Raw genomic sequence first — 25,186 nt, forward strand, 5'->3', positions numbered from 1 at the left:
AAACTTGTGACCTCTTCTTTAATTATTAGTGGTTTGCGCAGGTACACACCCCCCTGAATCCACAGTGTTGTTCCTATGTGATTAGAACTGACCACTTGGAATCGGATAACCTACCAGGGAGCTCGTCCCTGGAGAAAACAGATTCTCCCACCGAGAGCAGCTTTATTTGCCCACAGTTCTTCAGCTAGGGGTGGAGCCTTGTTCCCCATCCACATTGGCATTGATCAGTTGATGATGTCATTTTTCAGGTCTTGTGTAGGCAACCGCATTGCTGAGATCTCATAGGGGTCACTCCCTGGCCATGTGTAGAGGACACTAGACTATCACAGACTTCCTGACCCTCTGACTCTTTTCATCTTTCTGCCCCTTCTTCCTCCATGTTTCCTGAGTTGTTTGTATGGAGATGGCCGAATAAATACATCAGATGGGGTAGGTAACCCACAGCCAGTTGTTCTCTACATTTTGACCATTTATGGATTTCTGTAACGGTCCTCATGTGCTGTAAAAGGAAGCTTATTTGATGATGACTGAGAGCTACATTTAACCTATGGAAACAGGGACCTTGCTGACTGGTCATCGTTTTTCACAGGTTTTATAGCTTTTTCACCTAGATCTCCACATCTCCGGAGCAGAGCTTGCAAGACCCCTTAAGACCCAAGACTCCAAATCTCTCTGTTGAGACTCACAACCCTTTCAGAGGTCTCGCCATATTTCCTTCCTCCCAGGCTGCTACATAACCTACTTCTATAAAGCCAGTGTCTCACCCCACTCAGCACCTTTCCCACCTTGGCCTCCCTCTCTCATCCTGGCCCTCTTACTTCCTGCAAGCCCAGTCTGCTCTCCTCAGCTTAAAGGTGACAGTTCCCTAGGGATTGGTGTCTCCCTAGGTGTGCCCTCATTTCTTAACTTCATTTACCCACACCCTCTGAACTCTGACTGTTGCCATCATTCAACATGGTGGCAGTGCCCTTGTTCAGAAGCAGTTCTCTCCTGCTCACGAGTGTCTCGTTTGTCTCTTTAGTGGGACCTGGAGTCTGGCTCTATCCTTATCCGCGTGGTCTTCATGTAGATGCTTTGGAACAGCCAAATGTCCATCAACAGACAAATGAATGGATAAAGCAAGAGCTGACTCAGAAGGAAATATTATTCAGCCAAGAGACGAGATACAACACTGGTTGGCATCATGGTGTTGGTAGACAGGAACGAGTGAAAGAAGGAAAAACCGAAAGATCACATATTACATGACATCATTTACAAGAACTGTCCAGAATAGGCCAATCCACAGAGACAGAAATAGACACGGGGACAAGAATGAGGGGGAGGTAGTGGCTACAGGGTATGAATTTCCTTTTAATCACCATGTTCTAAGGAGCTTGGGGAAATGGCTCAGCAGATTAAGTACTTGCCGTGCAAGCACAGTGGCCTGAAGTTGCATCCCTAGAACCCGTGTAAAGCCTGGCATGAAAGCACATTCCTGTGGCCTCAGCATTGCTCTGACGAGATGGGAGATGGAGAGAAGACTCACTGTAAGCTCAAGGGCCAGCTAGCCTAGAATACACAACAACAAAGAGACCTTGCCTCACGAAGGTAAAAGTCAAAGACTGATGCTCTGGAGAATCTGATCTCCACACAATCTGGAGAATCTGCTATGGCACACACACACACGTGCATACACACACACACACACACACACACACACACACACACACACGTGCACACACACAGGCTGACTATGCTGACGCTTACATGGCTGTGGTTGAATGGTTCAATGAAGTGTGTGGTGTATGATTATGTCTCAGAAAACAGCCAGAAGGAAGACTTTGCCATGGCATGTGCCCTGCCGGCTCCTTGGTATCTCTCCTTTGCAGGGGTCATTTGTCCCTGGCTGTGTGAATCTATCCTTGAGCTCTCAAGCATGGGGACAAAAACAGCTTTTTCTGAGAACCTGATAACAAATCATCTTTTGCAGGCTACACAGTCATTGTCACATGCCCTGGACTTCTAGGGAGCAAATGCTGCCACAGACATTACAAAAACACCAAGAATAAATGTTTCCCAGGAAAAGAAGTACAGACACTGTCTGGAACTTCCGGTCCTGTTTACACACTACAAAATGTTATTTTAATTTTGATGTGTGTGTGTGTGTGTGTGTGTGCGTGTGTGTCTGTGTGTGTGTACATGTCTATGTGGATGTGGGTACACATGTGCACTGTGTGCATAGGAGTGTGTATGAGGCTGTCTGGGTGCACTGTGCACTGTGTATAGGAGAATATGTGCCAGAGGACAACCTTGGCTGTTGTGCCATCTCCTTTTTTGGTTGTTGTTTGGCTTGCTTGTTTGTTTGTTTTGTTTTAAGGTGGGGTTTGTCACTGACTTATATCAGGTGCTGACTAGCCAGCAAGTGCCAGGGATCCTTTTGACTTTGTCTTCTCAGTGCTGGGATCACAGGTTAGCATGCCTGGCTTTTTAAAGTAGATTCTGGAGTTCAAACCCAGGTCCACGCGCCGTCAGCACTTTACCAACTTAGCCATCTCAGCCTGGATCTCCACCTTTTTAACTGCTTTAATAGTTGATGATTTTTAAACCCAATATTTATTTTATTTTATGGTGTGGGTGTTTTGCTTGCATGTATGTATGTGCAGCACCCACAGAGGCAAGAAGAGAGCCTCAGATTCTCTGGAACTGAAGAAGTTGTGAGCAACTATATGGGTGCTGGGAATTGAACCTGGTTTTACTGGAAGAGCAACAAGTGTGACTGGGACCTCTGGAAGAGTGGCTAAGAACTAGTGTTCTTAACCACTGGGCCATCCTCCCTGCCCCTCTAGCTTTGGGACAGGACAAGAGCAGGCAAAGCTCCTGATACAAGCCACAATTTCTATTCATGTGACATGGGAGTGAAACTCAAGCCCCACCATTCCCCAAAATTAATTCATGGCAGGCTGATCTTGTCCTTCTTCTCCCTTAGTCCATGTCCCTCCCAGGTTTCCTTCACAGGGAAGTTGCTGCACTCATGACAGGTCAGCCACATTGGTACCATCCCTTTCCCCTAGCCTTCCATCTGTGACCTGACCTCTTCAACTAGATCTCCACTTTGCCCTTGGAGGCTGCCCCACGTATACTTTAATTTCCTGAGTATGGAGTTTGCCTCCCACTCTCTGAGCTCCACCTCCAAGCAGGGACAGCCTGGACAAACCCAGTCAGATCAGATCCAGCCCTTGGGATTCAGTCTCAGCTTTCCACATGCTGTACTGAGAGCCATCTGCCTGTGTGGCTCCCTTTCTGCTCCATGCCATCCCCTTGGGAATGGTGCAAATACAACTACACTCTTTTCATCAGTTGGTTCTGAGACACTCAGATAGCAATGGAGCCTACATTCTACACCATCCATAGGTCTCACAGAACAAAAGGGGAAACTCCCCAAGTTTGCTGGTGAATGACAGGCAGAGGATCAGCTGGCTTGGCATAGATGGCCAGCCTACCATTATGACACCCTGAGACCCTCACTGATGCCTTGTAGAGCAGCTTGGTTCCAAGCCATGCTCTGTAAGTGGACAGTGCCACTAAGAAGAATCCACTCGTTCTGCTGGTAGAGGACACCTCTACCAAATCATCAGACATTGTACCATGGAATGGTAGCTTCCATATATACAACAGCAAATATTCTTGGATGACCCTACCTATGGCAGGACAACCTAGAAAGGTAGTGTCCCTTACCTTAGTGCATAGGGTAGATGCAACAAAGGCAGAAATGAAGACCCAGGTGACATGTAGCTCTCTCTAAAGTCAAGGGCTGAAAGGAGGGCTCAGTCAATAAAGTGCTTGCTATGCAGGCAGAAGCCCAGAACCCTTGCAAAAAGCAGAGTGTGGTGGTGTGCATGTAATATCAGTCCTGGGGAAACAGAGACAGGTGGATCCCTAAAGCTTGCTGGGCCTAGGTCCCAGAGAAACCATGCTCAAAAAACCCCCACCTCCAGAGAAATACACCTGAGTTTGATTTCTGGTCTCTGTGCACATGTGCACACATGCACACATGCACACATGCACACATGTAAACACTTACCCCCCCCACACACCACACACAAATGTGTGCACCTACAAATATATACATACAAACATGCACTGCTTCTATGTGCACATGCACATACACAAACATACATATATACACACCTATACATCCTACAAACACACATATGTGTATACACATATGCATACAAACATGCACACACACACACGCACACACACACACACACACATATATACAGATCTACATACACACAAACATATACAGACATAGAGACATATGCACACACACACACACACAGACACGGGAGGGGAAATAGGGGAAATAAAATCAAAGCTAAAAAGAAAAAGATGGGAGTTAGAGTAGGAGCTTAGTGGTTAAGAACAGCTACTGGTCTTTCAAGAAGACCAGAGGTCAGTTCCCCACACCCATGGCTTACAACTTCCTAGCTCTAGGGGATTAAATGCCTTCAACCCTCTGTGGGCATCCATATGTGTGGACACACACACACACACACACACACACACACTGTATAAATCTTTTTTAAAAAAATTTTTTAAAGATTTAAGTTGCAGTGTCTAATACCCAACTCTCTCAGTAACTTTCCTCATTTCTATGACAAAAAGGAACTGTGTGGGGTGAACAATATCACCAAACAGTCACAGACAAGGTCAGCAAAATATTACTCTGACTGGGTTTCACAGGCTGAATGTTAAGCGGAGGCACAGGGGGTGATTACATGAGGGAAGGCAAGCCCTGAAGTTCTGGAGATGAACAAGAACGCCAGCATCTGGAATGGAAAAATGCACCAGTGGCAAATTGGATGCTGTGGAAGGAAAGGTTAATGAATTTGAAGGCACAGAAGTGGGTGGCACCCAAAGGTCAGAGCAGACAGACACGGTGAGGAGAGGCGCAGTGTCGAACGCTCACGGTAGCTCCTGAATGAGAACGAGAAATAAGACAGAAAATACAACCGGAGAGGAAAAGAGCTGAAAAATTTCCAAGTTAGATAAAAATCATAAGCCCACAGATCCAGAGAGCTCAGCAAAATCTGAGAACAAAGAAGACACATCACAATCGTATTGTGTGAAACCAGGAAAGGAAAAAAACATTCTTAGTCAGAGGAAAATGATGCATACGCACACATGCAGAAAAAATCATTCGTGTGCAGAGACACCCAAGGAGATGACACAATCCAGGTACATCTGTTCACAGCAGCATGGCTCAAATTAGTCAAAGGCGAAGGAAGCCTACGTCCGCTGCTGGATAAATGGATAAGCGGAATGTAGTTCAGTCCGTTCTTCAAAATGAAGGAGAGGGTAGGACTGGAGAGATGGCTCAGTGACTGCTCCTTTCGCAGAGGCCCTGAGTTGGGTTCCTAACCTCCACAAGACGGGTCCCAACTGTCTGTAATTCCAGTTACAGGAGATCCTATGCTCTCCTCTGGCCTCTGTGGGCACTTCATGGGCACGGTGCACAGACATACACAGAGGCAAGACACCCATACATATAGGAAGAAATAACCGCCTTTTTAAATGGTGGGGGGACAGTGAGATGGCTCAGTAGGTAAATGGTGCTTGCCACCAAGTCTGAAATTCTGCCTTAGATGGCAGGGAACCATGGAGTGGAAGAAGAGAACCGACCTTGACCTCTGACCTTGACATGTGTGTTGTGGTACACATACACACACATACCTAATCAACAAAGCACTCAATCAGTACAATTTTTAAAGGTCAAGGGGGTCTGGAGATGTAGCTCAGTTTGATAATATGTTCACCTAGCATGATCTAAGCCTTGGATTCAGTCCTTGACACTTCAGAAACCAGACATTGTATTCATGCCTGTCATCCCAGCACTCAGAAGATGGAGACAGAAGGTCATCCTTGGTTACTTAGTGAGTTCAAGGCCAGCCTGAGATATGTTAGTTCTTGTTGCAAAAAGAAAAAGAAAGAAGGAAAGAGAGAGAGAGAGAGAGAGAGAGAGAGAGAGAGAGCAAAAGGAAAGAAGGAAGGAAAGAAGGAAAGAAGGAAGGAAGAAAGGAAAGGAGGGAGGGTGGGCATTCTATTCGAATGTGGTGATGCATACCTAAAATCCAGCACATAGGAGGCCAGGCCAGAGGATCACAAATTTGAGATCAGCTTAGTCTACTTAGTGAGGCAGAAGACAGAAGAGAAAGGAAAAATTTGGGAAATTGATAGGCTTTTAGGATACAATATTAAATGCACTAAACTAATCACAAAAAGGACAAGTACTAGAGAGATGACTCAGTGGTTAAGAGCACTTGCTTTTCCAGAGGAGCAAAGTTTGACTCCCAGCCAGCACCCACTCAAATAGCCCACAACCGTGTGCAAGTCTAGCTCCATGGGACTGACATCCTTTTCTGATCTCTGCAGGCCCAAGTAAAGATAGATAGATAGATAGATAGATAGATAGATAGATAGATAGATAGATAGATAGATAGATAGATAGATAGAGATAGATAAGATTAGATGGGTGGGTGATTGGATGGATGGATAGATAGACAGATAGATAAGAAACATGCATAAAAATAAATTTTATTTGCTTATGCTTATTTTGTGTTTGCCCCACAAAAAATAAGAGGGGAAGGTACCATGTGACTCAGTCTCTATGAAGTCCCTGAAGCCATCATGTTTCAGGACACATAGGTGGGATAATGAGTATCAGATACTTGCCTTACCTGCTGTGCCTAAGTGTCTGACAAGAAGCAACTTAAGGAAGGAAGTGTTCATCTGGCACACAGTGCAAGGGCACAGTGGGTCACAGTGGCAAAGCAGGATCAAGGCAGCTGGTTACACTGTATCTAAGAAGCAGAAGATGAATGCTGACACTCAGCTCCCTTTCTTCTCTTTAGTCTATGGAGAACTCCAGACACAGGATGGTGCCACCACATTCAGGGTGAATCTTCTTCACTTAAGCGTCTCTAGAAACAGCATCACAGACCCACAGACACATAAGTGTTTTCTAGGTGACAGTCAAGTTGACAGTCAAGATTAACCATCACAATAGGTGTGGTGGGGCAGGGGTTGGGAGAAGGAATTGCACTCAGGCTTAATGGATCATAATTTTAGAAGGCGAGGACACTCTGGAGTCGGATGGCAGTGATGACTGCATAGCAAAGTGAATTTGTTGATTTGGTTTTCCCTTGAACTCTGCACCTTAAAATGGTTAAGGCGCTGTGGCTTGAATGTGACATGTATTGAACACTTGATTCCCCAGAGGGTGTTTTGGGGGGATATTTTGTGCCCTTTGAGAGATGAAGTCAGTCTGGTGGGCAGAAGTGGGTCACTGGAGGGCAAGTCTTGAGTTGTATGTTCTAGCTCTGTTCAATTCCTGTCCTGTCTCTGCTTCCTCTACTTCCCAGAAGTAATGGGCCACCACATAGCCCTCCCACTGCATGCCTCTCCTCTTATGATGAATCCATCCAAATTATAACTCCAAATAAGCAATCCTTCTTTACGTTGTTTTCATTATGTATGCTGTCACAGCAGCAAAAAGGAAGCGATACAGAATACTGGTACCAGAAGTGGGGCAACTTCTGTGATAAACCTGACCATGTACTTTGGGATTGGTTTTGGAGTGGATATGAATGAGTTTGTAGTTGTGAGCTACCAAAGCCCTAAAATACTGTAAGAAGACTTTACTGGGCAACTTGAGTGGGAGCCCTGAAGACCTGACTGTCCATAATAATTTAGGCACTGAGAACTGTGTGCATGTGGCTTCTGAGAATAAGGACTCCATCAGGAATTGAACTAATGACCATTTGTGTTACATTTTGACAAAGACTGTGGCTGTGTTCTGTAGTTATTCTGACTACTTGAATATGGCTGAATTAAAAAATAATACTAGATTAGCTGGGCAGTGTGCTACATGCCTTTAAACCCAGCACTCGGGAGGCAGAGCCAGGTGAATCTGTGAGTTTGAGGCCAGTTTGGTCTACAGAATGAGTTCCAGAACAGGCAGGGCTACATAGAGAAACCTCGTCTTGAAAACAACAGCAGCAGCAGCAGCAGCAACAACAATAACAACAGCAGCAATAATAGTAATAACAATAATAAACTAAGTTGTCTGGCAAAGAATATTTAAAAATAACATAGTGGCTATTGTTGGATGCATTTACTAAGATTTACAGTGGGAGAAAAATAGAACGTAGGACAGAAAGGTATGAAAATGTGTAGCATCCAACGAAAGAAGCAAGAATGAATTTATGGCTACAGATAAGGCACCTATGGACAAAGCGGCACTAATTACTAAAGAAATTAATGCAACTAAAGAGAAGCCAGAAGTCTGCATTTGGACAATGGGAAAGCTATATTGAAGGCAAGACCACACCCATCAACCTACCACTACAAGGTATAAAATGTAAATGTATTGGGAAGAGAATGCTTGGACAGAAAGGTGGCAACAAGTGTTCCCCCTTTGTTTTAACTACCTAGGAAGTATTTTCCCAGGATCATGCTGCACAGACACACAGAGGTCACAGCAGGTGTGGTCCAAGGCTATCAAGGTGCACGTAGAGCTGGCAGCAGAACTTGGCAGTTGTGATCTCAAAGGGCTAATTTTGCAAATGTGCAAAATAGAAAACTTATCGGGTCATGGGCATCTGCCCCAAGGTTCAAGAAAACCACCAACTATGTGTGGCAGGGCTGGATTCTCTTCAAGAAGTACCTTAGGGACTATTAGGTGAAGCTGTACAGAGGAAGCCTAGATTGTATTAGCGACTTCAGGAGATTAGGTATACCACAGCCATGGGGCATCTATCAAGGAAAGCTGCCAGTACTGAATGGAGTCAGGCAAAGTGACTGGAAAGCAGGGCCATCCATGGCTGTTGGATCCCAAATGGTTTCATCATTAGTCCTAGACGCTGGACACGGAACTAAGTGGGTTGGTATTTTTCACTCTGGACTTCAGTCTCTCCTGGCTGGGTCCCTATTCCTCCCTTTGGAATTCAAAGGTTTATTCTGTGCCATTGTGTATTGGAAGTATGTATGAGAAATAGTGATCCTTACTTTATAATAAGAGCACTCTCATTTTGTAATAAGAACACTGGACACTTGGAGACAAGTCAAGACTGTTTATTTTGCCATGTCTTGGCCATCAACATGGTCCCAGGAAGCAGCCCAGACCAGGGATGTCTGCATGGTCGTTAATGGTAATATGAGCCACGGACATAGACATAGAGCCATACTGGGCATGGGCCCAGACATGGCCCCTCAGCGGCAGCACAGGCAGGGGCTTCACCATGGCCTCAGGTGGCATGGCAGGCTACTCACAACAGGCTGGTTCTCTTCGCCCTCTTGCCTCCAGTTCTGCCTCTCTTCATAATGCACAAATGGTTCTGCTTCTCTTTCTCTCCCATCCGTCCACCGCATGCTTGTACACAGTAGTGGCCTCTGGGTGGCCTCTGCCCACCCATGCCATACGACTTTGTGTTGCCTTTTTTTTTTAATCTTATTTTTCAGGGCTTCACACTTACGAGATTGCCTTGTGTGTCAGAGGAGATGTTATACTTTGGACAATAAAACTGTAGAGACTTCAGAAACATAATTCATTGTGAGATGGTCATGAATGAGTCTTGGAAGCCAGAGGTGGAATGCACGGCTTACAGGTGAGATGTCCCTTCACAGACTCACGTATGGAAACACAGTCCCCAGCTGTCCGCACGGTTGAAGGAGATTGTGGAACCTTTGAGATATAGGGACTAGCTGGAGGGAGTAGGTTTCTGGGAGGCAGGTCTTGAGATTGATAACTTAGTCCTCCTTTCTTTCTGCTTGCTCATTATAAAAGAGATGGAACCCTCCCTGTGACACCCCCGGGACACCTGAAAGCTGTCCCTGCCATTTCTCCTTCCACCATGACAGGCTGCATCCTCTGAACTCATAGCTAGGAAAACCAAGCACTGACTTTGAGAAGGTAAATAAATTTTACAAAAGCCAGATGGAACAAGGGGGAAAAAAAAAAGAAAAGCTCACTCGGTCTCAACAGCAGGAGTGAGTGAGAACAGGACCACAGGTCCCACAGATCAGAAACACACACCTAACTTTGTGCCATTAATGTATCAAGTTAGCTGGGATAGAGATACTCCCTGAAAGACACAAACTAGCAGAATTTGCATAAGAAGCAGATAAACATAATAGTCCCATATCTACTCAGTAAATTAAATTTGTGGGCATGCAGTTAAGTTTTTTTATTATCAACGTGACACAAGCTAGAGTCACCTGGGAAAAGGGAACCTTAACTGAGAAAACATCCCCACCAGGCTGTCTGATGTCATGTTTGTGGGTTCTCTCTCTCTCCCTCCCCCCCTCTCTCTCTCTCTTCTTCCTCCTCCTCCTCCTCTTCCTCCTCCTCCCCTCCCCTCCCCTCCCTCCCTCCTTCCCTCCCTTTCTCCCTCCCTCCTTTCCTTTTTTGCTTGTTTTGTTTTTTTAAAACAGGGTCTCACTATGTAGTTCTGGCTATCCTAGAACTCACTATGTATACCAGGCTGGCCTTGAACTCACAGAAATCAGCTTGCCTCTGCCTCCCCAGTGCTGGGTATAAAAGTGTGCTCCACCACACCTGGCTGTAGGGCATTTGTTTAATTAGTGATTGATGTGGGAGGGCACATCCCTCTGTATGAGGTGCCTTCCCTGAATGGGTACTTGTGTTGTATAAAGAAGCAAATTGACATATAAGTACCATGCACTAAAACACCAAAGGCTTATGCTCTAGATCAAGAATCGACAAATGGGATCTCATAAAACTACGACGCTTCTATAAGGCTTCTATAAGGACACTGTTGTTAGGACAAAACAGCAACCAACAGATTGGGAAAAGATCTTTACCAATCCTACAATTTGGCTTATATCCAAAATATACAAAGAACTCACGAAGTTAGACTGCAGAGAGACAAATAACCCTATTAAAAATGGGGTTCAGAGCTAAACAAAGAATTCACAGCTGAGGAATGCAGAATGGCTGAGAAGCACCTAAAGAAATGTTCAACATCTTTAGTCATAAGGGAAATGCAAATCAAAACAACCCTGAGATTCCACCTCACACCAGTCAGAATGGCTAAGATCAAAAACTCTGACGACAGCAGATGCTGGTGAGGATGTGGAGAAAGAGGAACACTCCACCATTGCTGATGGGATTGAAGACTGGTACAACCATTTTGGAAATCAGTCTGGAGGTTCCTCAGAAAATTGGACATTGCACTACCTGAGGACCCAGCTATACCTCTCCTGGGCATATACTCAAAAGATGCCCCAACATATAACGAAGACACATGCTCCACTATGTTCATAGCAGCCTTAGTTATAGTAGCCAGAAGCTACTATAGATGCCCTTCAACAGAAGAATGGATACAGAAAATGTGGTACATCTACACATGGAATACTACTCAGCTATCAAAAACAATGACTTTATGAAATTCATAGGCAAATGAATGGAACTGGAAAATATCATCCTGAGTGAGGTAACCCAATCACAGAAAAACACACATGGTATGCACTTATTGATAAGTGAATATTAGCCCAAATGCTTGAATTACCCTAGATGCACAGAACACATGAAACTCAAGAAGGATGACCAAAATGTGAATGCTTCACTCCTTTAAAAGGGGAACAAGAATACCCTTGGGAAGGAATAGGGAGGCAAAGTTTAGAACAGAGGCTGAAGCAATGCCCATTCAGAGCCTGCCCCATGTGTGGCCCATACATATACAGCCACCAAACTAGATAAGATAGATGAAGCAAAGAAGTGCAGGCTGACAGGAACCGGATGAAGATTTCTCCTGAGAGACACAGCCTGAATATGGCAAATGCATAGGCAAATGCCAGCAGCAAACCACTGAAATGAGAATGGGACCTCTGTTGAAGCAATCAGAGAAAGGACTGAAAGAGCTTGAAGGGGGTTGAGACCCCATATGAACAACAATGCCAACCAACCAGAGCTTCTAGAGACTAAGCCATTACCCAAAGACTATACATGGACTGACCCTGGGCTCCAACTGCATAGGTAGCAATGAATAGCCTAGTAAGGGCACCAGTGGAAGGGGAAGCCCTTGGTCCTGCCAAGACTGAACCCCCCAGTGAACGGGATTCCTGGGGTGAGGGCAGTAATGGGGGGAGGATGGGGAGGGGTTAGAAGTGGAGGGGGAGGAGTTAGGGGGATGTTTGCCTGGAAACTGGGAAAGGTAATAACAATTGAAATGTAAATAAGAAATACCCAATTGAATAAAGATGGAGAGAAAAAGAAAAGAAGCAAGTTGAAGGACAGACCTACCAAAAAAAAAAAAAAGAAAAACCAAACAAACAAAAAAAACCCAACAACAACAACAACAAAAATGGCATCAATAATTGCAGATACTGACAGCACCAAATTTTAGACATCCTATGTCTTAGTTACTTTTCAGTTACCATATGATAAAAATACCTGGACAAATGCAACTAAAGGAGACAGTGTTTATTTGGGTTCATCGTGATGGGGAAGAGGTGGAAGCAGGCAGGGAGGCACGGTGGCAGGAGGAGGAGGCTGGATAGCATTGCATCCACAGTCAGAAAGCTAAAGAGAACAGGAAGTGAGGTTGGGCTATAAAGCCTCAAAGTCCCTCTCCAGTGGACTAACTCCAGCAAGGCTCCCGCTCCTGAAAGTCTTACACCCTTCCCAGCTGGGAGCCAAATGTTAAAAACATATGAGACTCTGAGGGACAGTTCACATTCAAACCGAGAGACTTTGCTTACATAATGTCATTGTTTAAAACCCAACCCTTTACCTGGGACAATCAACTATGACAAGAGTTTGAAGGTCGAGTGAAGCAAAGGTGTAATCTTCATAAAGGAGCTCTAAGCAAAGGACAATACATAGAAAGGGACCAAGAAGACACAGATATTCTAGGCAATATCTGCCCTTCCTACTTGGCTTAAAGTAAACATTCAACTCCTCTCTCTGTGTTTCCCTTTTACTTTTTTATTGTGAAAATTCCCATGTATCCACAAAACAGAATAATATATCCTCCACCCAACCAAGAAAAGAAAAGGAGAAAAGAAAAGAAAAAAAAAGCAAAGGAAAAAAGAAAAGAAAAAAAGCAAAGAAAAAAAAGAAAAGAAAAGAAAAGAAAAGAAAAGAAAAGAAGAGGAAGCAGTTTGAGTGAAGTACAAGAAGCAAGCCAGCAAGCAGCATTCTTCCATGGCCTCTGCTCCAGTCCCTGCTTCCAGGTTGCTACCTTGAGCTCCGACCTGTCTTCTTCGTGATGGATTGTAAACTATAAAATGAAATAAACCCTGTCCTCCCCAAGTTGCTTGTGGTCATGGTGTTTATCATAGCAACGGAAGGCAAGCTAGGACACTGGGTAAAACCTTGCAAAAAAGAAAACCCCAGGTCTACGTGGCCACATTAGTGAATTCTACTAAAGACTTAAGGAAGAAAGAAAACCAACCTATACAAACGTATCCAGAAAACCTTGAAAAGGATGCTATAGTGAGAATTCTGATTTTCTTAAAAGCCCAGTTATGTTATGTGAATGTGGTTTTTTTAAATCCCAGGTGTGGGATACGGAACTGCTTCAGATTGTCCACAGCTGCTATGATGGGTCTCATACTCTAGAAGGGGCATGATTTTTGCCAGCTGCAGATAATTTACGATTGGCATTCTGGGGACTCTTGAGAGAGTATAAGTGCGAGAGTCCCGAGAGGGCCAGGAGCAACTGCTGCTCCCCATGCTGCTAGTGTAGTCGTCAAGTGGTCGTGAGCAGGGATGAGAAGAAGAAAGGGTATCCTGACAATGAAGACTGAGCTTCCTCCAAGGGACTCAGTGCTCTAATCAGCGGGAAGTTGTCTAAAGAGGTCTACGCTCCCTTTCCCTTCTAACCTTCCTTCTCCTACCTAGTACTGGGGGGGTTGGAAGGGCTTAGGGTAGAATAAGGGTTGGGAGGGTGGAAGAGGTATAAGAACCCGATAAAGAAGCCCCCCAAAATACACCTACAGGTGCAACCATCCTAATTGTCTTTATAATGCCAGCGTGGCTCAGATTCCAAACCAGATGAACCACTGTATTTCTTCCTCGTGGATGTGGATGTAAGAATTCTAAAAGAAAATTAACCAATCCAAAGCAACCTATAAAGCGAGCTTTGTCCTTGGAATGCAACTTCCACTTAACATTTAAAAATGGACTTGATTAGTGCTGGAGAGACAGCCCAGCAGCTAAGAGCACTGGCTCCTCTTACAGAGGACCTACATGGTGGCTCACCACCAGCTGTAATTCCAGTCCCAGGGGATCCAACCCCTCTCTGGCCTCCAAGGGCACTGCACATAAATGGTGTACATACATACATGCAGGTAAAACACTCATCGATATAAAATAACTTAAAGAAAAACAACCCCTGACTTCTAGAAACGTCCAGGTTCTTTTTACTGTGAAGGACATCTTCCGCAGGTTCCTTCCTTCTATCACCTTCCAGAACTTGCTTCTCTGGTTGCTTGAGTATGTCTTTCAAAGGATTAGTATAGTGGCTCTTTCTGGAGCATGCCCTGGATTTATCCCATCTGCATTTAAATCATAGTTACTGTCTGTACAGACTCGTGTATGGGCTGGGGAGAGTGCCTAGTCAGCAAAGTGCTTGAACAGGCATGAGGATCTGAGTTTGATGTCCAGCACCATGTCCAGCTCGGTGTGGTGGTGTTCACCTGCAGCCCCAAGTGCTGGGGAGGCTGAAACAGGAGGACCCCTGGGGCCTGCTGGCCAACCAGCCTGATGAGTGAACTCCAAGCTCAGTGAGAGACCTCATTTCAAAACAATGAAGAGGAAAGCCATCAAAGAGAGACTCATGGACCACCGACCTCCTCATGCACAGATACACACATACATACATGTGCACTAGCAAGCAAGCAGGCAAGCATGCTTGCACACACATGCACGCACGCATATACCAGGTCCAAAGTTAATTTTTTCAGAGCTATAGAACTTACTTTTCTCACATCTAGCATTGTGTGTGTGTGTGTGTGTGTGTGTGTGTGTGTGTGTGTGTGTATTTGTTTGGTGAGAGATGCATGCACAAACTCATGTTCAAGCTACAGTGTCAGAGATTACAGTGGAGATTAGAGGACAGCTTTCAGACTCCCAGGAGTTGGGTCTTTCCTCCCAGCGTATGGCTCCCTAGGATGATAGTCCCAACTCGGGCTATCGGGTTCAGCAAAAGCACCTAACCCACTGAGCCTTCTCATTGACCCCAGCATTATTCTCAAGGTGTAGAGTGTGTTCATTGGGACCAGTTTAGAACTCTGACACTGTAGCACTCTAGCATGTGTGTCCTCCCTTGTCCCTCTTCCCAAAGGTGCTTTCCTGAGCTGCCTGAATCCCGGAGTGTCTGATTTCTCCAGGTATCTCCTTCCTGCCAGTTTCCCTCTTCCTTTTGTGAGCCCTTGCACCTTTCTCTTCCACATCCCAGCTCTGGCTCCCATCCTACAGTCTTCCTGAGCTTCTAGAACCAGCTTCTCAACCTGCATCACGACCTTGACAGGGGTCGCATATCAGATAGTCACATTACAATTCCTAACAGTAGCAGACTTACAGTTATGAAGTAACAATGACAAATTTATGGTTGGGATCACCACAGCATGAGGAACTGTATTGAAGGGTCACAGGTTAAGGGAAGTTGAGAACCATTGCTTTGGAACACCACCGTCTGACACCCCCTCCTCATACGTCTCTTCACAGCCCCCACACTGTCTGACCGGTAGCTCATCAGGTTGTCAGTGGGCCATGTTCTTACAACCAGATCCCCTTGGTTTCTTTCCTGCCCATCTTAATGCTTCTTCCTACTGCTGCTGATGGCCTTCCATGATGAATCTCCATTGGGACTACTGGATGGCTCAGTCCCTGTCAGCGATGCTACCTGGTACAATAAGGTCAGAAGGTTGCTCCCTTTCTCAGTCACAGAGCTGGGAGCTCCGGTCCCTGGTGAACTTGAAACACTCTGCCTGGTCATGTGCATGGGACAAGCCAGGATGCAGGTCCTCCTGACAGGGGAGTGGAATTGGGGTTCATCTTCCCCCACTCCTCTGTTCCCCGTAGCTACAACACACATTGCTTTTCTCCATTTCTCTTTCTTTTCTTTAAAGTTGTCTGAATGCTTGAGAACTGGGGACACAGGGAACAGGGCTGGGGTCAGGGATGAGAAGAAGCTAGAGTCTGCTGGGGCCAAGGATATAGTCAGGGACAAGGACCCACAGCATGGTTTGGAAAATGGAGACATGGTTGGGCATGTTGAGGATGGGGGAGCCCTATGTCTTGTCACAGAGATCAAATGACAGGCAATGTCAGGGTAGAGCTTGGAAGACTCACCAGCTACTGGGCCAGAATCACAGAGCTCAGAATTAACTTCCATTTTGTCTTTATCTTGGGATCAGTCAACATTTAGCTGGATACAGATGCAATTGTGTAGATGAGGATGGGCCCAGGTTACTAGTCCTCAGTGGACTGTTGCTGTCCAAATGTCACATCTTAACATCTCTCTCTGTCTGTCTCTCTGTCTGTCTGTCTGTCTGTCTCTCTCTCTCTCTCTCTCTCTCTCTCTCTCTCTCTCTCACACACACACACACACACACACAGAGAGAGAGAGAGAGAGAGAGAGAGAGAGAGATGTATTCAGAGGTCAGAGAACAACTTTCGGGATTTACTTCTCTTTTTTTTCACTTAGGAGTTCCAGGTGTTGAACTCATGTCACCAGGACTGGTCGTAGGCCCCTTTACATGCTGAGCCATTTCACGGGTCCCCTAAAATTACCATTTTCTGATAAAAGGAAGAGTTTCTTGGAGTGATGGTAATTCCACAAGCAGGCAAAAAATAGCAGAGATGGCTCTCAGGACCAAAAGTGAGTAAGTCAGGTGCAGGGCACTGTCAACAAGACAAAGGAGCCAAGACAGCTCCTGCTGGCCACACTGGGGATAGGCATTGTCCTTAACTTCAGGGTAAATGACAGATCACAGCAGCTGGCAGTGGGTTCATCCTAAAAGTAGTTTACTACTTACTTTGTCACGGAGAAGAAAAGTCTGGATGGTATTTTTGTTTTGTTTGTGTTTGTTTTGCAGCAGTGTCAGCTAATAAATGTTCAGTGAGAGATAGGATTAGAAAGTCATCACTTTGCGATATCATAATAATGAAGTCACCCAAGTAGATGAAAATGTGGTTGTACTGGGGCCTTCAGGTGGCTCCAGTTTCTCAGTGGGTGGATGTCCAGGGAAAAGGCAGCACCACAGCGAAGAAAGTTCCCGGCTACAACTTTTATCCAACACTCAGTCCTGCCTATGCTTCCTTTTTGGAGAGAGATGAAATGAGCAGACCACACGTGCTGTCCATTTCCAAGACCTGAAAACAGGACGTGATCTCACCCAGGTGGAACAATAGCCTCCCGGCTGACAGCAACAGCAGGAAGCCAGCAGGGCCGGAAGCAGCCAGGGACCTGAGAGGTTCCCTCAAGAGGGCTTCTGAGGTGGGAGATACCTGGGGGAAGGGAGGAGGCTGAAAGTGGAAGAGGGGAGGAAAGGGGAAGGGGGGGAGAAGAGGAAGGGGAAGAGGGAAGAAGAGGGGGGAAAGAAAAGGAGAGGAAAGCAGAGGCAAGAAGGGAAGAGAAAAGGAGAGAGAGAAGGAGAGAGGAGAGGGAGAGAGAGATGAAGAGGAGGAGGAGGAAGGAGAGAGACAAGTGGGGAAGGGAAAGAAAAAAACGGAAAAGAGGAAGGACAGAAACATGGGAAGAGAAGAGAGGGAGAAGGGAAGGGAAGGAGAGAGGAGAGGAAGGAAAGCAGAGACAGGCAGTGTGCTATAGATTCCAGCAGAGGTCTTTGAGACACTGGCAGAATGTTGGTCCCCACATGCATATGGCCTGGAAACTGTGTCACCACAAAACTAACATTTACCAGAATGCAGCAAAAGTCCTCAGGGGTCTCGTATGTCAAATGCTGCCTTCAACAACTCTGCTGACTCCTTGCTCCCCAGTAAGAGCCTCTAATAGGAGGAAGGATTGTGGCTCTGTGGATTGGGTGTAGCTTGAATTCCCCTCAAAAGTTTCTGTGTTGGAGGCTTGGTCTTCATTGTGGCTCTGTCAGAAGTCCTGGGGCTAGTATCTCTGGGGACAAAGTTCTTGGGAGGGATAAGTAGATCTCAAGGACACCAGCTGGTTTCTCAAAGAAGATTGTTGCAAACGTCCGCCAAAAAAACAAAACAAAAACAAAAAACAAAACAACAACAAAGCAAAACAACACGAGGAGCTAGACCGGGTAGAATGCTTGCCCACAAGCAGGTAAAATGCTAGCCCACAAGCAAATGGTCCTAAGCTCTACACCTGATGTCCACACAGAGAACCAGTGTCCCGTGCTTGATATCAAAGTGCTGGGGACACAGATGGAGCCCCTGGGGTTTATTGGCCAATCAATTTAGCCTTATCTCCAATGTGTGGGTTTCAGAAGACACCCTATATCAAACCAGAAGGTGACTGGCTCCTGCGGAATGACAGAGCTTGACCTCTGGCCTTTGCAAATGCACGTGCACAAACATACACCTAAAAGACATAATCCTGTCCATATTTGCTTACACACACACACACACACACACACACACACACACACACAAACTCTGACCCCTTCCCACTCTTTCACTTCCCATCTCACCTATAGCCATCGTGACACCATCATCACAAGGTTGTCACCAAGGCAATCTGATGTAATTTGTCATGCCCTTAAACCTATACAAATCTCTTTTCTTCCACTTTCCCCAGATTCAGAAGTTTTGACATAGTAAGGAAAAATGAGCCAAGACAGAATTGAACACTTGTCCTAGACCGAGATGAACACAAGTGACTATTATCCAGGTGCATAACATACAGGCACACACACACACACACATACACACACACACGCACGCACAGAGAGAGAGAGAGAGAGAGAGAGAGAGAGAGAGAGAGAGAGAGAGAGAGTGTGTGTGTCTTTAGTATTTGGTTGGTTCTGGCTTTTCCTCCCTCTCTTTAGAGGTACGATCTATAGCACTAGTTGGGGGATGGAAACACAGTCTAAGCAAGGTCACCATGCTGGCCACCAATGCCAGTATAAAGATGGTCGTACTACAGGTTATGTAGATAGATTAGAGGAGAGCGGGATGAACCAGGAAGTATGGAAGACTGCTGTGGGAAGGTGAGAAGTGGTGGCCTGCACAGGCATGGGGAAAGGTGTGGAGGACAGAACGTTCTAGACACTGTCCAGGGAAAGAAGCCTACCATATAGACATGGATTCCTCTCCTGAGAGGTCCCTGGAGACTTCAGATTTACAGAGATAGAAGGCAGGGTCGGATGATGGGGGCTGAGAAGGGGGAGAGTCTGTGTTTCATACAGTTTCTGTTTGGAGGATGGGCAGCAGAGAGTGAGTGCCGCCAACCTATCATTTAGTCACAGCAAAGATGAACAATTTGGTTGTGTGTGCTTTACCACAGGGCACAGAGTGTCTGTACAGGTTGCTGGGGACTGGATGAGGTCTCTGCTGATCTCAGGCTTCTGCTGTAGTCTGTATTTGAGGTTAAAAATAAAAGGAGGATGAGGAAAGGGAAAATGAGAGCAGGCATAAGACCGAGAATGGCCATGTACTAGAAACCAGAACTGGAGACAGACGCTCCCCAGGCCTTTCATAGGGAGGACTAGGGCCAATACAGACGACCCCTGCTTGACTAGGGGGGCTGGTGGCCCGTGGAACAGGTCCTGGCTGGCACAGTAGCCAGTAGCCAGCTGGAATCCCTGTGGGTGGGAAGTGGGAAACAGGAGGTCCTCTAGATTGCTGAGCTCTCAGAAAATCTGTGGCAGACATTTGTACAACACCGACCTGTGAATAGCACAGGAGGAGGCCAGCACCCAAGACTTCAGGGAGAAGCTCTAGGGAGCCAGGCAGAAACAAATGTGAGGTCTAAAGAGAGTCCCTGCTTCACCTCCACACTCATGGCTGCTACCCTCAGTTCAGGGAAGGTGACACCATGCAGATTCCCCCTTCCCCCTGGCATCTACAGATAACGTCACTTATAAAACAAGAAACCCCATTGCATCTAATTGGCATGGGATCTGATTTGCTCTGAGTAAACACACAGATCTGTGATTTTCAGTAACTCCACCAGACCACCACCATCATCTGGTGTTTGAATGTTCCTAGCATACCAGATCCTATCTCCCTACTGCCATTAGCACCCACTCTTCCCAGTATTCCCCCCCCCAACACCAGGAAGCCATTTTCTGTCTCTAAGGACCTGCCTGTTTTGAACCTCTTACAAAAATGAAACTCTTTGGTGAGATTTCTGAATAAAACCAAGGTTCCACTTTTACCTAACAGACAGCTGGGACTGCATAGACAGATGCACGTCCTCACCCCCACAGAGAGGGGAGGTCCTGTGTCCTTATCCATCCCCCTTCTGGCTAGCTGCAGCAAATCCAAAGACAGAAAATTAGCAGCTCTCGGAACCCAAATACTAGGTGCAGGGGTCTGGAGCGGGGAAGAAAGAATCATTCAGTCATATTCGCTCGCAGCATAGGAAAAAATTCTGTAACCTTCATAGGCTCAGGGCTGCAGCCAGTCACATGGCCTGGCTGGTATTTATAACCATCTTCCTGAATGTCTCTTTGCTTCTGCGAGTGCTTCAACTGATTGTGGTCCTTTACCTGGTGGTTGACCTAAGCCATCATTCCTGAAGGGTCTGCGCCCTCGGCAGTCCTGCCTCGATTGGGCAGTGGAGTCTTTCTACCGATGTTAATCACGAGACTGGAGCTGCAGGACATCATCTACTCTCTAGACATTCCGTTGTGAAACCACAGCCTGTTTCCACTGGCCAGGGTAGCTGTACCAGCCTGTAGTCATCCCCTTGCATCCCGGTGATTCTCTCACAAGAGTACCTCAAAGTGGACCCATGGTCTCCTCAACCTCAAGGGTACTGGGACTCAGTGTAGTGCCTGTGCTAGAAGTCTTGACCAAGAGAATGTCGAGGAGTGGGGACAGGAAAATAAATGTTATTGGCATAGAGATGGGATATAACTTGGAGGCAAGGTGCTTGCCTAGTGTGCGCAAAAGCCCTGAGTTTAATCTGTCAGTTACTGGTGGATTTTCACTGAAGAACAAAAGAATTATTGATGGCTTAACCTCTGTTTTTCCAGGACCATGGGCAGTGGCTACAGAAACATGGCTACATAGATGGGTTCAGAGGACATTGTTCCAGCTCCTTGGGGTGCAGAAAATGCCGTCTTCTGTCCTCAGGCCAGGGTGATGGAGACTGTTAAGGGCTGTGATTCTCCGAGCTTGTACTCTCTGCCTGTGCCGAGGACCTACCTGTTCATAAGAAAACCATGAGATACACGGCAGGGTATCAACTATACCAAGAAAGCACCATGGACCGAAAAGCCAGCTCACATTCAGGTATGCCTTGGTGTCAGCGATAACAGAGGGGTCTCTTCCATGGTGGCAACACTCCAATCTCACCTATCAGTGAGTGCCAAGCAGGAACCTTAGCACAGATGAACCTCAATGAATGGATACTCATGTACCGTTCAGTCCACACGTGATCTCCAGGTGAATCCTTCTCAAGCCCTTTTGCCAGTGACAGGGATATCTAGGGGAAAGGCCAGCTGGTGGCCACTGATTAGGTCATCCCATCCACCGTGGAGCTTCCTCTAGCCCAGAGGTTTATTTCTGTGCCCAACATCCTTATGGGACATAAGGCTTTTCACACCCTGTGCTGTGCACTGCGCGCGAGAGAGATAGTCCTTTCCTCTAACCTCCTGTTTCCACCATTTTTCCCCAAATGCTCTCCTTCCAATTCCCTGACCATCATGACCTAATGGGCACCAAAGAGTGGAAACCGTAAACCTTATCTCTTCTTCCAGGTCAAGTAAGAATAATTAGGATAATTGTTCCGGGTCCTGTCTGCTTGGCTGTTTTCCTTCTTCCACTCCTCACAGGAGGCTGAAGATTACCCACATGACAAGCAAAGCAATTAGAAGCCAATTCAAAGCAATTGGAAGCGGATCCAAGACTTGTTCTCTCTCACTGACCAATAGGAAATTACTTACGAGTGCAGGTGCTGCCTGGAGGCACTGGGAGAGAAGCAGGAACAGCTACCAGCATCACGGGAGCTCTTCCGAAAGCTCGATGGAACTTTGTAGTATGCAGTAGTCAGTCTTGATTTTCAATCTCCTGGGAATCACCATGGAAATAAACCTAGGGCATGTCTGAAAGGGATTTTTTTTTTAGAGTTGGTTAACTGACTTACCTTAAATGTGGGTAGCACCATCCCGTGGGCTAGGGTATTGAAATAAAAAAGCAAGCAAACCTAGCACCAGAATCCATCTTGCTCTGCTTCCTAGCTGTGAATGCAATGTTGCTATCTGTCTCATGTTCCCAGCACACTGCAGTCCTCATCACAATGAACTATACCCTCAAATGTTGAGTCAGAATAAACGCTCCCTTATGATACTTTTGCCAAATATCTTGTCCCAGGAATGAGCACAGTAACTCACGTGGGGTCGTTAGTTATCAGACTTGCCCTGCATCTGCTGCCTCTACCAAATGGTGACACACACCTGTGTTTCCCCAACCCCATTGCACCATGGGTCACTCAATGGACATTTCAGGCCATGTGGCCAGTTGGTGTCCGATGGCCACATGCTGTGTGGAGCCTTGAGGTAATCGAAGATTTGAAGAAGTATCCACAGAGGATGGCAGGGTTCAACCTCACAGACCAAGGGTGGTAGACCGTGAAGTTCCTTCAGGAATCTGAACAGCCCCAAGAGAAGTTCCTATCTCCCATAAGCACCTTGAATAGCACAGGACCTGCTGCTCAGAGAGGCTCATGCAGCTAAGAAAGTTGCACAGCAGCCTTGGCCTGTTGCAGAGCTTCTTCTCGTTTGGGCCTCACTGAAAAGTGATGACCCTTTGGGTTACTAAATATGTATCTGCTAACTGCAAAATCCAAAGAGAGCCACTAGACACTGTGCTGTATCTTACACAGTAGGAAGGACCATGTACTTGACCCAGTCCAATGTACACTAACAAGCTCATCAAGGCAGAAGCTTCCCCCAAATCCTGTGGGATTTGATCACCTGACCTTCAAACATATACCATGTGACCAAGTCATTTTAAGATATCATGAAATTCAGCTTTAAATGTCAACTTGTTACTACCTAGAGCTGTCACCTGGGAAGAGAGTATCAGTGAAGGGTTTATCTACTTTGGATTGGCCCATGTGTCTGTGGAGGTCTGTCTTAATTAATTGTGGAAAGACCCAGCCCAACATGGGCAGCACCATTCCCTACAATACGGGCTGCTGAAGTATATGGTAACAGAGACATACAGCTGGGCACAAGCAAGCAAGTATGCATGCATTCATTTTCCCTCTGCTCTTGGCTGTGAGATGTGACTAGCTGTTAAAGTTCCTGTCTTGGCTTCCCCCACAATGACGGACTGTAACCTGGAATTGTAAGCTAAAATGAACTCCTTTCTCCCTGCCTTTTTTTTTTGGGGGGGGGTCAGGCTTTTCAATCGCAGCCACATAAATAAAACTAGGACAGATGCCTACAGCTTCCTGCTCAGTGGGCCCAGGAAGCAGAACTGTGTCTATGGAGCAGCAGTGCAGCACGGTGACTCCAGGAAGAGAAGTCTATCGAGATCCTTAGGGCTGGAGCATGATGAGGTCCTCCCAAGCCTGAGATGGGACGGTATGGTGTGTTCCTTGCTAGTGGAAAGAACAGCTTTAAATGTCCTGGTAAGTTTTATTAAGATGTACAAAGAAACCCAACATACTCACAAGATCAATAACCAAGATATTGGACTTTATTAAAATTGAAGATTATATTAGTCAACTTACCTGTTGCTTTGACAAAATACCGGATACAAAGAACTGTAGGAAAGAATGATTTGTTCTGGCTCCCAGTCCATTGTAGCAGTAGGAGCAGCTCATAACTGTAGCAGCAGGAACATGAGACAGTTCGCTCACATCTCTGTGGATCAGGAAGCAGAGATAGGTTAGGGAGTGAGGCCATATTATGACATTCTATGTCCACCCCACAGTGCCCTACTTCTTCTAGTGAGGCCCTACCTCCTAAAGGTTCTGGAACATCCCCAAACAATACCCCAGGTATTGTTTGAAGTAGGTGTTCAAATACATGAGCCAGTAGGAAGCATTTCACACCCAAACCATGTATCTGCTTCGCAGAAATGCTGCTAAAAGAACGGCAGGAATTAGATGTGATAATGTATACCTGTCTTGGGAGATGGTGTCAGGAGAAGCTCAAGGTCATCCTCAGGGATGCAGTGAACTCAAGGCTAGCCTGGGGTACATGAGACCTATATCAAAGAGAGAGGGTCAGGATTGTGGGGAGCTGGAGAGCTGGCCCAGCCATTAAGAGGACTTGCTGTACAACTGTTCAGATTGCCAGCATCCACATAGTCATCTGGGAATTCTGTCTACACCCGTGACCTCTGCTCTGAGAGGGATCATACAGAAGGATCACTGGGACTTGTTGGTTTCCGATCTAACAGGAAAAACACAAACCCCAGCTTCAGGAAGAAAGCCTGCTTCAAAGGCATGGGTGAAGAGTGATATATAACGACACCTAATGCCCTCTTTTGGCCTCTGCATTATGTTTTGATGTGTCTACCTATACACAAGTATGCATACACTCACATGGACATATACATACATACATAAATAAATAAATAAATAAATAAATAAATTCTTTTAAAAGAAGAGGAGGACAGGGGGGAAAAAGACAAGCCCACAGACTGGGAAAAATATCTTTGCAACATATATTAAAAGATTTATTTATTTTTATGTATGAGTGTTTTATGTGTGTGTGTGTGTGTGTGTTTGTGTACCACGTGCATGCCCGGTGCCTGTGGAGGCCGGAGATGGCACTGGATTCCCTGGAATTGGAGTTATTGATGACTGTGAGCCACCAGATGGGGGCTGGGAACTATCGCCGTGTCCTCTGCAGGAGCAGTAAGTATTCTTACCCACTGACATATCTGTCTGGCGCCCTCAAAATACGTTAGATGATAAAGGAGCCCTATCCAAAATACACAATTGTTTCATTAAAAATCAAAAATTGTCGTTTGCTATCTGTTCCCACGAGTAGGATCCACTCACTCTGGATG

At 46.0% G+C, this 25,186-nt stretch overlaps 2 long non-coding RNA genes across 2 annotated transcripts; one reads left to right on the forward strand and one right to left on the reverse strand.

The window, feature by feature from the left end:
* Nucleotides 1-7,088: 7,088 nt before the first annotated feature.
* Nucleotides 7,089-23,890, forward strand: LOC147997013 (uncharacterized). The gene is made up of 3 exons (XR_015652745.1): nucleotides 7,089-9,647; nucleotides 21,193-21,451; nucleotides 21,919-23,890. It is a non-coding gene; the product is annotated as an uncharacterized LOC147997013 (long non-coding RNA).
* Nucleotides 19,478-24,758, reverse strand: LOC147997014 (uncharacterized). Its single transcript, XR_015652741.1, has 4 exons — nucleotides 24,292-24,758; nucleotides 23,898-24,030; nucleotides 22,105-22,263; nucleotides 19,478-21,364 (listed from the first exon to the last, which is right to left on the reverse strand). It is a non-coding gene; the product is annotated as an uncharacterized LOC147997014 (long non-coding RNA).
* Between the last annotated feature and the right edge of the window lie 428 nt (nucleotides 24,759-25,186).

Source organism: Rattus norvegicus, chromosome 1 (genome assembly GCF_021556685.1).
Source record: "Rattus norvegicus strain SHRSP/BbbUtx chromosome 1, alternate assembly SHRSP_T2T, whole genome shotgun sequence".
Lineage (NCBI taxonomy): Eukaryota > Metazoa > Chordata > Mammalia > Rodentia > Muridae > Rattus > Rattus norvegicus.